The following is a 12,780-nucleotide window of genomic DNA, read 5'->3' as shown; positions in this document are numbered from 1 at the left end:
CCCCTTGGGTGCCTCTGACTCTCCTGGTTCCGGAAACTCTCACCTCACATTCAGCAGGGTGTGCAATGAACCTGGCCTCCCAGACTCAGAGACATCATAAACCAATGTTTCTGAATTCTCCCACTGGTCCTCTGGGGTTGGTATTATTTATCAGACCCCCTCTATGAAGGAAGAAACAGAGGCACTTGCTCTGCAGCCAGAAAAAGGAATGAAGAGGGTGGCTGTGTGTAGATAGGAAGTGATCTCTCTTTTTTTTTTTTTTTTGGCCCTGATGCTTGGCATGTAGGATCCTAGTTCCCCGACCAGGGATCAAACCCGTGCCCCCTGCAGTGGACGCACAGGGTCTTAACCACTGGACCGCCAGGGAAGTTCCAGGAAGTGATCTGTAAGTGATATTGTTAGATACTGTAAATTGGGCGGAAACCAAGCACAGAACCATGTGTAGTATATGCTCACATTTGAGTGAAAAAGGGGTTGGGGGGTGGGAAATATAGGTAGATTTGGCTGTACGTGTATAAAATATCAATAAAGTTTTAAACAAGGTATTGATTATTTATCCCTAAGGAGAGGAACTGGGTGCCTGGGGTCTGTGGTGGAAAGGAAACTTCTTGCTGCACGCCTGTGAAATACCTAAAAGGATGTTTTTGTGTGTTATTTCCCTGAAATAAGGTCAGGGAGGGGAAAATGAATACATTAATTCAGGGGTGCAAATTCCAACACCAACAAGAGCTAGACAAGAAATATGAATACATGTGAGACATTAGGGAGTGGTGGAGACTGAGGTGAACAGTCATATCCTACCTAAAGGGGCAGCCCTGCTCAGCGTCAGCAGATTGCTGCCCTGCGGAAGTGCAGGCAGACCCAGAGTTGTCAGAGCTTCCAATTTCCAAAGAGAAATGGAAATGGGGTGGCCACTGGATGAGGAAGACGGTCAGGGCGACTAGGAGAGCACGGCCTAGGGAGTGGCCGAGCTAGAGGGAGATGGAGGGAAAGTGTGGCAGCCACCTCAGCTGACTGACCTATCTGCCATCCCCAACACCCGCTCCCCTGCTGCCTTCCACTTAAGAGACTGGAGAGGAGAAATGACTCACCTTCCCAGTCTCCCTTGCAGTTAGGAGTGGTCATGTGACACAGTTCTGGCTGATTAGATCTAAGGAGTCGGTGGGGTGGGGGGGGTAGGGGTAGGTTGTGGAAAATTATTTCTCTTCATGATAAAAGGGACAAATGCTTTCAATTCACCCTAAACTTAACCATTCCTCTTCCTTCCTGTCTTAAATGTGAATGCAGGTGCAACACCAGGTGCACTAGCAGCCATCTTGCAAACAAGAGGGAAAAGCCAAGAAATTGCAGAGTTATGAACCCTGACATCACTGGCCTGGTAAAGCAACGCCAGCCATAGCTGATCTCCAAGCTCATTGGGATGGGGGAAAATGCACTCCTATTTGTCTGAGCCACTCTGATCTGTTTTCTATTTTTTGTAGTCAAACACATGCTTAAGTTTATAGAAGATGTGTATTTGATAGAACTCAGAAGACGTGGGAAAGGGAGAGGCTAGGCAGGAGTCTGTGGAGGGTAAAGGTCAAGGGGAGAGGCTTTGTTTTTGGAGGTGGGGGAGGCCAGATCATGTTTCTATGATAACTGGCATTTACTGAAAACACACTATGTGCCCTACACAGCGATTTACACAGATCAACTTATTTCTCACTGCAGTCCTCGGAGCCAGGCCCGGCTATATCCCCACCATAGGGGAAGGAACCGCGGCTCAGAGAAGCAAAGCAGCTTGTCCAGCCGTACGGCTACAGGAGATGCAACAGGATTTGAACTCAGGTAGAAGCTGTCCAGCCCAGGATGGACTCTGACTCCTCCACCTGGCCCTCTTGGGGCCTCAGTCTCCGTGTGAAATGGGGTGCGCCGGGAGCCTGCCATTCTGTGGTCCCGGTGGGGGCGGAGATGTACCAGCGCGAGGAGCTGGCCTCTGCTGGCCCAGCAGGCCAGGGCTCAGCCACGCAACCAACAACCCTTCCACCTCCGTGTCTGGTCCCTCCCCGCTGGTGGGATGAAGGGGCTGGGGCTGAGGCAGCCCTGACGGGGCGCGGGGCGGTGTGGTGCCTGGAGGGCGCAGCCTGGGCCTCTGGGCTTCAGTTTCCTCTTGTCTGTGACGGGCACCGAACAACACGCCCGCAACATGCCTGCGGCTGCTTGGAAGGCTCGCAGTGATCTAAGCCTGGCTGGCGTGGAGGGAGGGTGTGGACCTCCCCGGCCACCCCCTCTTGGGGCCCCAGGTCGGCCCCAGGCATTTCCGGGCAGCCTCAGGAAATACCAGCACACACACACACCCCCCAACGCCGTCGGCTGGCCTGACGCCACCACCGACCTCCCCGCCCCTCCCCCACCTCCTTCCGGCCGCGGGCCTTGCTCACTTCTCCACTCTGGGCAGTGCCTGGCCACCCGTGCCACCTCCTACACAGTCTGCGCCTCCTCCCTCCTCTCCCTCCAGCTCTCTCTTCCTCGCTTGGAGAAGGGGGCATGGGGGGCAGGCTGGGGTCCCGGTAACTGGGTGGCAATGCCTGACAGGCTAGGCGACTGTGATTTGGAAAATGGAAAAAGTTTCGGGGGATTTTGAAAACCTAGAAAAGGAATCACGGAAGCAATCAGGGAAGGCTGCCTGGAGAAGGTGACATTTAAGTCTGGTCCTGGGAGACCAAGCCATTGACCAAGGACAGGTGTTTCAGACAGTAATTCATATATTTGATGAGCATTTATTGAGCACTTGCTGTATGCCAGTCCCTGTGCTAGGCCCTGAGGTCTGGCAGGAGGCAAGATAAGTTTGTGCTCTCATGGGCTTTGCAGTGGGGGAGTCAGAGGCTGCGAAGGGGTAAGCACTACCTCACAACCTGGGCTCAGAGCTACTGAGGGAGGGTAGGTGAGGGGAGGCGAAAGGTGCCGAGCTAGTCTGAGGAGGGTGGCCAGTGGGGGCTTTCCCCCCCCCCCCGCCCTGTCCCTCAAGGGCATTGCACGACTGACGAGGAAACAGCAAGTGCAGAGGCTGAAAGTCAAGAGGTTGCAGGAGGCTCGGCTGCCGGACAGTGGACTAGGTCAGGAGGCCGCTGAGGACAGGGCGGGGAAGTGACTGGCCCGAGGTCACAAGTGCTGGAACGCAGGGACGTGAGCTCAACCGCAGGAGTGTCCGTAACTTTTTAAAGCGGGCCTGCAGCAGCACAGCCTCTGGAACAGCGGCCAGCCTTCCTTGGTAAGGCTGCCGGGCCACCTGGGGCAGGTGCTGATGGAGGGGACAGCTAACTGCCGGGAGGAGACGCTCCCTCAGAGAGGCAGCAGCGGAAGTCGCCGTGGGATGGTGGAGGCTGTGGTGGCTGTGATGTGGTTTCTCTGCAGCCCCTGTGGTAACAGCCCGGGCGCTGTGCCTGCCCTCCTGTGGCTTCTGCGCCCACACACAGCCCTCGCTGGGGCACCCTTTGTTTCCTGGAGCTCGGACTGGGGCTGGGAGCCGAGCCGGGACCCTTCTCAGTCCCGGGAGACCTCCCACTCTTTATCTCCTGGGTGGCTGCGGCCTCCTTTATAGAAGAGGAAACTTGGGTTCAGAGAGGGATGGTGGCTGGTCCAGGACCACACAGCAAAGGGCTGTGTCAGGCACCCACAGCTGTGGGCTCCTCCCTTTCCCTGTCTCATTTCCCCACGCCCCTAAAGGTGATTCCTGGGGTCACATCCAAACGAACAGCTTCCATTTGAATCCTTGTTCTAGCTGGGCTTCTGGGGCGCCAAATGCAGACATTTGGTCAGTGAGTCTTCGAACGTGATTGAACGTGCGCACAGTTCCCATGCACGCAGGACAGGCTCCAAATGCTATTTACAGCCCCCATTTGTGCAGGGAGTGGGTAAGGACACAGACTCTGGGTTCCAAGCCCCCGGCTGCCGCCTCTTAGCTGTGTCACTTCGCTTTCCTGTGCCTCAGTTTCCTCATTGGTGAAATGTGATCGTGAGGGTGACTTCCACTTGGATCGGTGTGAAGGTTAAAGGAGATAACAGGGAAGTGCTTAGGAGAGGGGCCCGCCGTGGTGGTGTCCATGTGGGTGTGCAGTGGTCCTGCCCAGAGAAGGTGGCCTCCCAGACCTGCTCCATCCTTGCAGTCGCCCTGTCAGGCAGTGCTTCACACTTCACTTCACAGATGGGAGACTCGCAGGATGGGCTTGGAGGTCGCCCAGAGTCTCCCAGCTGGTGAGCGGTGGTGTCGGGACCGGAACCCAGGCCAGGCTGGCTCAGACAGCCCTGGAGTTCCCCCGTGGACAGGGCAGGCTGTGACTCAAGTCTGCAGGAACGTGGGCAGGCGTGTAGGGTAAGCGGGCTTTGGGGTTGGAGGTGAGGAGGGGGCCCCATTTTAGCGGCCGGGGAAGCCCGCTGGGGAGACGGACTGAGGGGATGGAGCGCGGGGCGTCCGGGTGTGTGGGGAAGGGCATTCCTGGCAAAGGGAACAGTGAACAGTGAGGGGAGAATGGGGCGGGGGCAGGGTGGGCAAGGCCTTCTAGCCGCGGTGGGGCGGAGCTGTGGATTTGATTCTAAGTGTGCTGCAAAGCCCTTGGAGGGCTTGGGAGGGGTGACGCTATTCGGTCTCCCCAGCAGCCCTGCCAGCAAGGCACGGCAGCCCCGCCCCCGAATTGCGCTGAGGAAGCTGAGGCTCTGAGGGTCCCTGTGTGCTGCCTTGGTCTGGAGTCACCAGCACAGAGCGGCGGCTGGACTCTGGCTCCCAAAACTGCTCTTTGTGTGGGGTGCCGGGTGCGGCTACAAGTGCCCCCCACCCCCTGACCACAGTCGGATACCCCTGGGCTTGCGGAGTGCCTTCCCCCAGGGACGGCCTGTCTTCCATCGTTTACTCTCAACAAACATACTCGGACATTATGCTCTGTCTGAGCATAATTATGCCCGAACTGTGCAGGGGGAGGAGACACAGGTAAGAAAGGCCAGTCCCAGCTCCCCCTCTCCAAGAAGCCGCTGACCACAGGGTGCAGAACCTACACTGTCACCGTCCAGGAGGCAGGTGCCAGGATGCCTGTGGCATCCAGGAAGGCTCCCAGGGCAGGGTGACCACTGGATCCTAAAAGCCTATGGGCACTCAGCCAGGCTGACTTCTAGAAGGATCCCAAAAGGTGGAGAGGGGGCTCCAGGCAGAGGGAACAGCACACACGGATGCTCAGAGGCCAGCAAATGCAGGCCATCTGGGGAACCCCGGGTGATGGGTGGGTCTGCAGTGCAGGATTGGGGGAGCCGTGCCCACCGAGGAGCCTGGAGAGGGCAGCCCCTCCCGTCCCCTGGAGCTCAGTATCCTCGTCCACCCAGTGCGGAGCACAGGGAAGCAGAGAGGCCAGCGATGGGGAGAGGCCTGGGAGGGCCCAGGCTGGTTGGCAGGTCCCAGCTGGCCACTTATCCCTCCCGCCCTTGTCTGGGTGTGTGGGCAGCTCACAACCGGCACTCAGATGAGGAGAACAAAGATGCAATTTTCTCATCTTTCCGTTCAGTACCTCTTAGGCACATTTGCAAAAATTGATAACAGAGTTGCTTTATGTACCCGCCTTTTTTTTTTCTTATAAGAAATTAAAGAAAAAAGTGGAAGGAAGGAAAGAAGGAAGGGAGGGAGGGAGGAAAGGAGGGGAGGAAGAAAATACGGAAGAGAAAGAAGCAGAAGGAAGAAAAGGATTGGGAGAATTTTTTTTTTTTTGGCCTTTTTCTGGTCCAAGTGGCCCCTATATTTGCATTGTCTCACCCTTTGGAGTCACTGGCCTCCTGCCCTCTTTTTTGGGACCCCTCTGTCCTGGCCTTTTAACTGCTGTGTCTGTGTCAGTCTCTCCACAGCCTGGCAGCCCTGGCACAAGCCTGCTTCAGCCCCAGCCCCAGCTTCACTAGGAGGGGCTCAGAAAAGGACGGTTGCATGAATGAGCAGAGGTGAGCCGTGTTCCCAGGTCTCTGGATAGACTGGTAGATCCGGACACGCCACTCCATCAGCCCTGGCCCGGGCCCCTTCCTGAGCCAAGGCCAGCCCCCTTGGCATTCTTCCAGCAATGCTGAGTCCTGAGCGGATGAGGACCCACTCTGCATGTGGCCCTGGACTAAATGCTTTCTCCATCATCTCAGTACCGTGAAGCAGGTATGACTGGGCACCACATTGCATTGAGTTGTCCTGTGTTCTTAGTCTCCTCAAGTCTGTCTTCTTAGTCTTTCTTGTGTTTCACACAGTGGCAGTTTTGAAAAGTACTGGCCGGGTATTTGTAGAATGTGTGCATGCATTTTTTAAGGATTATTTTAAAAGATGTTTATCAAATAAAAAAATAATAATGAAGAAAGAGAGAGGAACAAAGAGAAAAAGAGATGTGAAAAGAAAGAGAAAGGAAGGAAGGAAGGAGAGAAGGAAGAGAGGGTGAGAATAGGTGAAAGAAGAGAAAAAGGAATGAAAGACTGAGGTTTCTGTCAAAAGAAAACTTTGCTTGAGGCAACAGTGGAGATGTCCTTTAAGAAAGGATGACGCCAGCCTGACTCAACAGCTCTTTTTTCTGGGCTGGTCTGAACAATTAAGAATTGTGTCTGTGAGGTGACAGAGAGGGCTCCTTGCAGCTCCAGCTTTTATGGTTCCTGGTGCCCACAATCTCAGAAGCAGAGAGGGCCACTTTTCTGATGGTTTTAGCTAAAATCCTGGGGATGGCTCTTACTGGCTGGGCTTGGGTCACATGCCCAGCCCTGAACCAATGACTATGGCCATGGAGATGCAAATTCTCATTGGCCAGCCAGGGATACGCCTGCCCCTGACTGCTAATGGAGAAGGCTGCTCTCAGCAGCTGCAGAGTTAGCAGAAATACGCGAGACCAGGCTCCTTCCAGCCATTCTCTCCTGACTCACCCCCTGCTGCTTTCTTCTGTGCATCCCGCGGTCCAGCTAAATCGCACCACTGGTCCGTGATGCCTGCCGCTTGGTCCTTTGCTCAGCCTTGCCCCTCCCAGGGTTGCTCTCCTTGCTCTCCTCATAACCAATAATTAGCCACCCTTAAAGTCCCAGCTCAAATGCTGCTGGCTGGGCAGATGTCTCTGAGTTATAACTTTGGGTGATTATGTTTCAACTCTTGATCCAAGCTGAAAGCTTTATGAAGGTGGAGGGCATCCAACTCATCCGGAAATTTTCTGAGGAAGGAGAAACAGCACCTTTCTGAGGCCAGAGAAGAGCTATGGCCTCTTCAGGGCACTCAGCCAGTCTCTAGCAGAAAGATATCATGCACATTTCCAAGGAAGGGGTGCTCTGTAGGAGATGCCAGTCCCTGACTCCCTTGGACTTGGGTGAAAAGCTCAGCCCTGCCGCTCCTCAGCTGGGCCAGCAGTTATTATTCCCCTCCCTGTGCCTCACTTTGCTCTTCTGTAAAATGGTGAGAGTGCCTACCTATCTCACAGGGCAGTGGTGACTGTTTACTGAAATAATGCATGTAAGATGTTTCAGTCCGTGTAGATTCAAGAAAACAATTTAAAATGGTCTGTTGGGACTTCCCTGGTGGCACAGTGGTTAAGAACCCGCCTGCCGATGCAGGGGACACGGGTTTGAGCCCCGGTCCGGGAAGATCCCACATGCCGCGGAACAGCTAAGCCTGTGCGCCACAACTACTGAGCCTGTGCTCTAGAGCCCGCGTGCCACAACTACTGAAGCCCGCACACCTAGACCCCGTGCTCTGCAACAAGAGAAGCCACCGCAATGAGAAGCCTGTGCACCGCAACCAAGAGTAGCCTCTGCTCGCCGCAACTAGAGAAAGCCCAAGCGCAGCAGCTAAGACCCAACGCAACGCGCGCCCCCCCACCCCCCAAAAAATGGCCTGTCTTGGACTTCCCTGGCCGTCCAGTGGTTAAGACTCTGTGCTTCCAATGCAGGGAGTGCAGTTTTGATCCCTGGTTGGGGAGCTAGGATCCCACATACTGTGGGGTGTGGCAAAAAAAAAAAAAAGCCTGTATTGTTTGCAGTGTTCATCACTATAGGGGAAAAAGCCTGAAGAGTAATGGCCAATAAAAACTACAAATGTTGGGTCATAGGTTGAAAACTATATATTAAGCTGATGCTGTTTTTTATTTTTACACTTCATGCCCTTGGGAGGAAATCTGAGGAAGTTCATAGAAACTTGTTTTTGAGGCATGATGAGAGGTTTGGAAGAAAGGTGTTATGCAAATCTCAACAGAATTATCAGTAAATACTGCAAATATAAAAGCCTGGAGGGACTTCCCTGGTGGTCCAGTGGTTAGGACTCCGCACTTCCAATGCAGGGAGCACAGGTTCGATTCCTGGTCGGGGAACTAAGATCCCGCATGCCACGTGTGGCATGGCCAAAAAAAAAAGCCTAGAGCCGTCAAAAAATGAAAACTCTTTGGAAATGGGGTTGATGACTGTCATTGTCAGGAATCTGGGTACCAAGTCAACTGGCTGAGGGAGAAAAGAGAATTCAGCCGAGTGGTGGTCGTGCTGTCCACCTCCCCAGTGTGTGTTCCCCTCCTGTAACTGTCCCCCCAACTCCAGGGGGGAGCCCTGATGGACCTAAGCCAATCACCCTGATTCCTCATCGAACTCCCCACAGTTGGCTCAGGGATGGGCAGGTGATCCAAGTTCTTCCAATCAGAGCAAGGCTCAGGTATTAGTTTCTGGTTTGGAGAGAGAGACACTGTCTTATCCTGGCTACGGATGTGAGGCATGGATCTGCTACAGCCAATTTAGAGCCAATCAAGACACCAGCCCAGGAAAAGTATGACATGCTTAGGAGGTATATGTCAAAGAAATGGAGCCAGAACCTTGATCACCTGAAGCTCTAGCTCTGGAGATTTTAGTTAAATGAGCCAATTAAAACCGATTATCATTTAAGCCAGTTTGAGCTGGGTTTTCTTTTGAAATAGTTGTAACTGATGTATTGGCTTATGTGCTAAAAAGACCAGGGTTAAAACTTCAGGCATGGCTGGTTCCAGGTGTTCAAACAATGTCAGGAGAAATCTGTCTTTTCTCTCCTCCCTCACCCCTCTGTGTTGGCTTCATTCTCAGCCTGGCTCTCCCAGTGCGAAGCTGCCTGATGGGGATGGGGGCGATGGGGCGGGGAAACAACCTCCTCTTTTTCAGTGGTTTCTGTGGAAGTCCAGGGCTTGAGTCTCACTGGCCCATCTTAAGTCATATGCCCATTGCTGAATCAATCACTATGACCAGGAGAGATGCACTGATTGGCTTGGCCTTGATAATGTACCTGAAGCTGGAGGGGAGAGGGGATCTCTCCCTTCAGTCTACTCAAATTCCTCTCAAGAGTTTGGCTTTCAAATCAGGCCTGACTTTTCTAGCATTGCGACTTTTTAGCTGTGTGATTATGGGCAAATCGCTGAATGTCTCTGAGCCTCAACTGTAAATTAAGGATAACGATGGTCTAAAACTCAGGGTTGTTATGAACAGGAAATGAGATAATCCATGCAGAGCGTTTGCACAGTGCTTGCTGCTTTGGTGTTATTTTTATTATTGCTATTTCCTAGCTCCAGTACCTCTACTTCAGGAAGTCGGCCTTGATCGCTCCTTCTCTGCAAGAGAGAAGGAAGTTTCCTTTTCAGCTCTCACAGCCCTTTCTCTTATGATTTCCTATGTGACTTCAGCGTTTTAGTTTCAGCTTGTGTTCATGACTCCTCTGCTCTTTTAGACTTCCAGCGCCTGGAGGGACCAGGATAGCTTTATCTCTGTATCTTAATAAGAACCACTGCTAACGCCCATCTACAGCTTCCAAAGCATTTCCTACTCTGCTTTTTCATTATGAACTTTAATGCAATCCCTCAAGGTGGGAGGGATTTTTACTCTTCACAGATGGGGAACCTGAGGACTGGGGGGAGTAACAGGCCAAGGTCAGGCAACGAACCGGTGGACAGGAAGTTAGCTGTTGTGGGGCTCCCAGCATAGGCTCTTCCTGCTGGACAAGTGGTTTTGAATCTAGAGTTCAAACCTTGGTGGAAGATCCCTGAGACCCGCTGCCTCTTCACTAGGAGAAGGTGCATGCTGTCTTCACAGCATGCCATCTCTCTCTGCCCGTAGTGCCTCCCCCTTGAAGCCCTCCTTCCCCAACCCCAGACATCCCCGTCTGCACAGCCATCTCTTTCCGCTTCTGAAACACACCACCCTGAGCAGCCCCCATCACTGTGCCTCATTATCTGAAACCGGCCTCCAAACCCTAGGAAGGGCAGGTGGGCATGCCTGCTCCAGCCTGTGCCCCGGGTCAGCTTTGGCCTTGGACAAAGCACGTGGCTTATCCTCCTCTGCGAGACAACTTACATGCTGTGGGTTCGGTAGAACCTGGCTTTGAATCCCAGCACTGCTGTGTCCTGCCTCTGTTTCCTCATCTGTAAAATGGGAATAGCGCTGCTGGCCTCAGTGGCTCCTCATGGGGGGATGAATCGAGAGAGGGAAGTGCAAGAGGGTGATAGGCTTCAAAGGGGGTGCAGGAAGGAGAAATGTCTTCGAGGAATGCAGGAATGTCCCCTCTGACCTTGCAAGGCTGAGATGGTCTTCCGGCCTCAGGAGGCCCTCCCCTACTCCCCAGCCTGGCTCGATACCCTGAATTGCTGTCCAACTCACTTCCTGGGCTGTGGTTGGCTCATCATCTCTTTATCTGTATCCAGTTCTCTCGTTCCTAAACCCGCATCTTACGCAGACTTGCAAGCTGCGTGGGGAAGGGATTGGGCTCTGCCTGAGTGACCCAGCCCAGCATCTCTCCAAACCTCAGTTGCCTCCTGTAAAATGCAAACAGTAAGAAGACTCATCCTGAGGGGTTGTGGTGAGGTTTGGGGCCAGGGCTGTTCCTAGCCACATGTGGCTATTCAAATTCATCAAATAAAGTTAAATAAGATCTTAAAAAAGCAGCTCCTCGGGTGCGCTGGCCACGTTTCAAGTGCTTACACGTGGATGGCGCAGCTGGACAACACTTCCATCATCCCAGGAAGTTCTAGCGGCAGCGCTGGTTTGCACAATCTATGGAAAGCGCTCAAGCCTGCACTAGGCACCCGCTACATGTTGGCATAAGTTCATCTGGAGCTGCAAACTCTTTGAGGGCAGGGGCCGTGATCTCAGGGAAAGTTCTGCTCTCCTGCAGACCCAGGAAGGTCTAGCAGAGAGCTGGGGCTCCCAAGGAGGGTTGCACTGGTAGAGGGGCTTTTCCGGGGTGGGGGTGGACCAAGTTCAAAATGGGGAGCTCAGGTTCCTGCCTCAAGGCAGGCACGTAGGGCTTAATTCACTGTCCTGGTGGAGAAGGAGCACCGAGCATTGGGGTGGGGCAGCAGACTGCAGGAAGGGGTTTCTAGCCTTTAGAAGTACCAGCGTTGGACTTTTCAAAGGAATAATGGCCATGGGTTTGCACATGTGTTAGTGTCTCTCTCTCAATCTCCCCTCTCCCCTCCCCTTTCCTCTCTCCTTCCCCCCATCTTCTCTCCCTCTTACTTGTTGCCAGAGAAGGGAAGTCTAGATCCCAGCTTGGAGAACAGAGGATGCCTTCCTGCATCTGGCTCCCTGACAGGAAGCAGGATCACGAGGCTTAGAGAAGTGCAGTGACTTGCCTTAGGTGTCTTTGTAAGTGAGGGCAGAGCGGGACTTCTGGAAACAGCCTCCCTGAAACAGGCCCTCCTTGGAACACAGGCCACAGGGATGGTGCTGTCTACCAACCTAGCAAGCCCTGATCTGTCCCCAGACCCTGCTGTGAGGGGGTCTCTGCTGACCCCACCCTGACTGGACCAGGTTGGGCAGCTGTGAGGTTCTGGGCACCTCTCCAGCGTCTGCCCCTCCTCCAGCATGGTGCTCAGGACACAGGAGGTGTCTCGTGGGCACTGGTTGAACCAAAGGGGACAGGTGGGTCCTGTGTGAGAGCCCAAGGCCCTGTGAAGGGGTGAGCCTGAATCAGGGGGTCTATAAGCCCCTCACGGGAGGATGGTGACCCTAGAGCCCCACCTTTTTAGTGCCACAACCCCTTTAGCAGTTTAGCAAAGCCCGTGCACCATCCTCAGAATCTTTTTTTTTTTTTTTTAATTTTTTTTATTTTTTGCGGTATATGGGCCTCTCACTGCTGTGGCCTCTCCCGCCGCGGAGCACAGGCTCCGGACGCGCACGCTCAGCGGCCATGGCTCACTGGCCCAGCCACTCCACGGCATGTGGGATCTTCCCGGACCGGGGCACGAACCCGTGTCCCCCGCATCGGCAGGTGGACTCTCAACCACTGCGCCACCAGGGAAGCCCCCTCAGAATCATTTTTGAGTGTGTTTTATTGAAGTAGAACACGTACGTTAAAGTGACACATCTAAAGTGTACATCAGTGAATTTTCACAAAGGGAACACACCTATCCCAGCACCCAGCGCCCCAGCAGCCCCCGCTCGTCCAGCTCCACCTCCTGGACCTGGTGATGTTTACAAGTGCACACTGCAAGGGGAAGCGTGTTTTTAGCTCAGGCTGGGGGCTCTGTGCGTGTGTGGGGGGTGGAGAGGGTGTGTGGAGCTGTGAGATGTGCCTGAGGCGTGGGGAGATTTGTGGGGTCTGAGTAAAGTTTGCCGTGTGCGAGGATTCAGGTATGAATTTGCCAGGGTTTGTGTGGTGGTTTGGGGTCGTTGGGACGCGTGTGTGGGGTTTGGGAGTTATTTGTAGAGTATTGGGGCATAGGCTGTGGGGCGCGGTGGGAGGGCTGGGTAGTCTGCGTGGGGTCGTGGGTATCCGGGTGGAGGCCCTGGGGTCGGGGAACGAGGGGTCTGGGCTGG

At 54.0% G+C, this 12,780-nt stretch overlaps 1 protein-coding gene and 1 non-coding gene across 2 annotated transcripts in view; both read left to right on the top strand.

Annotated features, from left to right (window-relative positions):
* The first annotated feature begins 329 nt into the window (after nucleotides 1-329).
* The window catches only part of EPN2 (epsin 2), a 79,032-nt gene continuing 66,581 nt past the window's right edge, over nucleotides 330-12,780 (top strand). Inside the window, exons 1-4 of the mRNA XM_024752739.1 lie at nucleotides 330-385; nucleotides 1,288-1,378; nucleotides 1,711-1,827; nucleotides 5,852-6,154. The gene's annotated coding sequence lies outside the window, so the exon portion shown is untranslated. The remainder of the gene's footprint in view (nucleotides 386-1,287; nucleotides 1,379-1,710; nucleotides 1,828-5,851; nucleotides 6,155-12,780) is intronic.
* TRNAG-UCC (transfer RNA glycine (anticodon UCC)) lies at nucleotides 8,255-8,327 on the top strand. The gene has a single exon. It is a non-coding gene; the product is annotated as a tRNA-Gly (tRNA).

Source organism: Neophocaena asiaeorientalis, unplaced genomic scaffold (assembly GCF_003031525.2).
Source record: "Neophocaena asiaeorientalis asiaeorientalis breed wild unplaced genomic scaffold, Neophocaena_asiaeorientalis_V1.1 scaffold540, whole genome shotgun sequence".
NCBI classification, from domain to species: Eukaryota; Metazoa; Chordata; class Mammalia; order Artiodactyla; family Phocoenidae; genus Neophocaena; species Neophocaena asiaeorientalis.
This window is presented reverse-complemented; position numbering and strand designations above follow the sequence as displayed.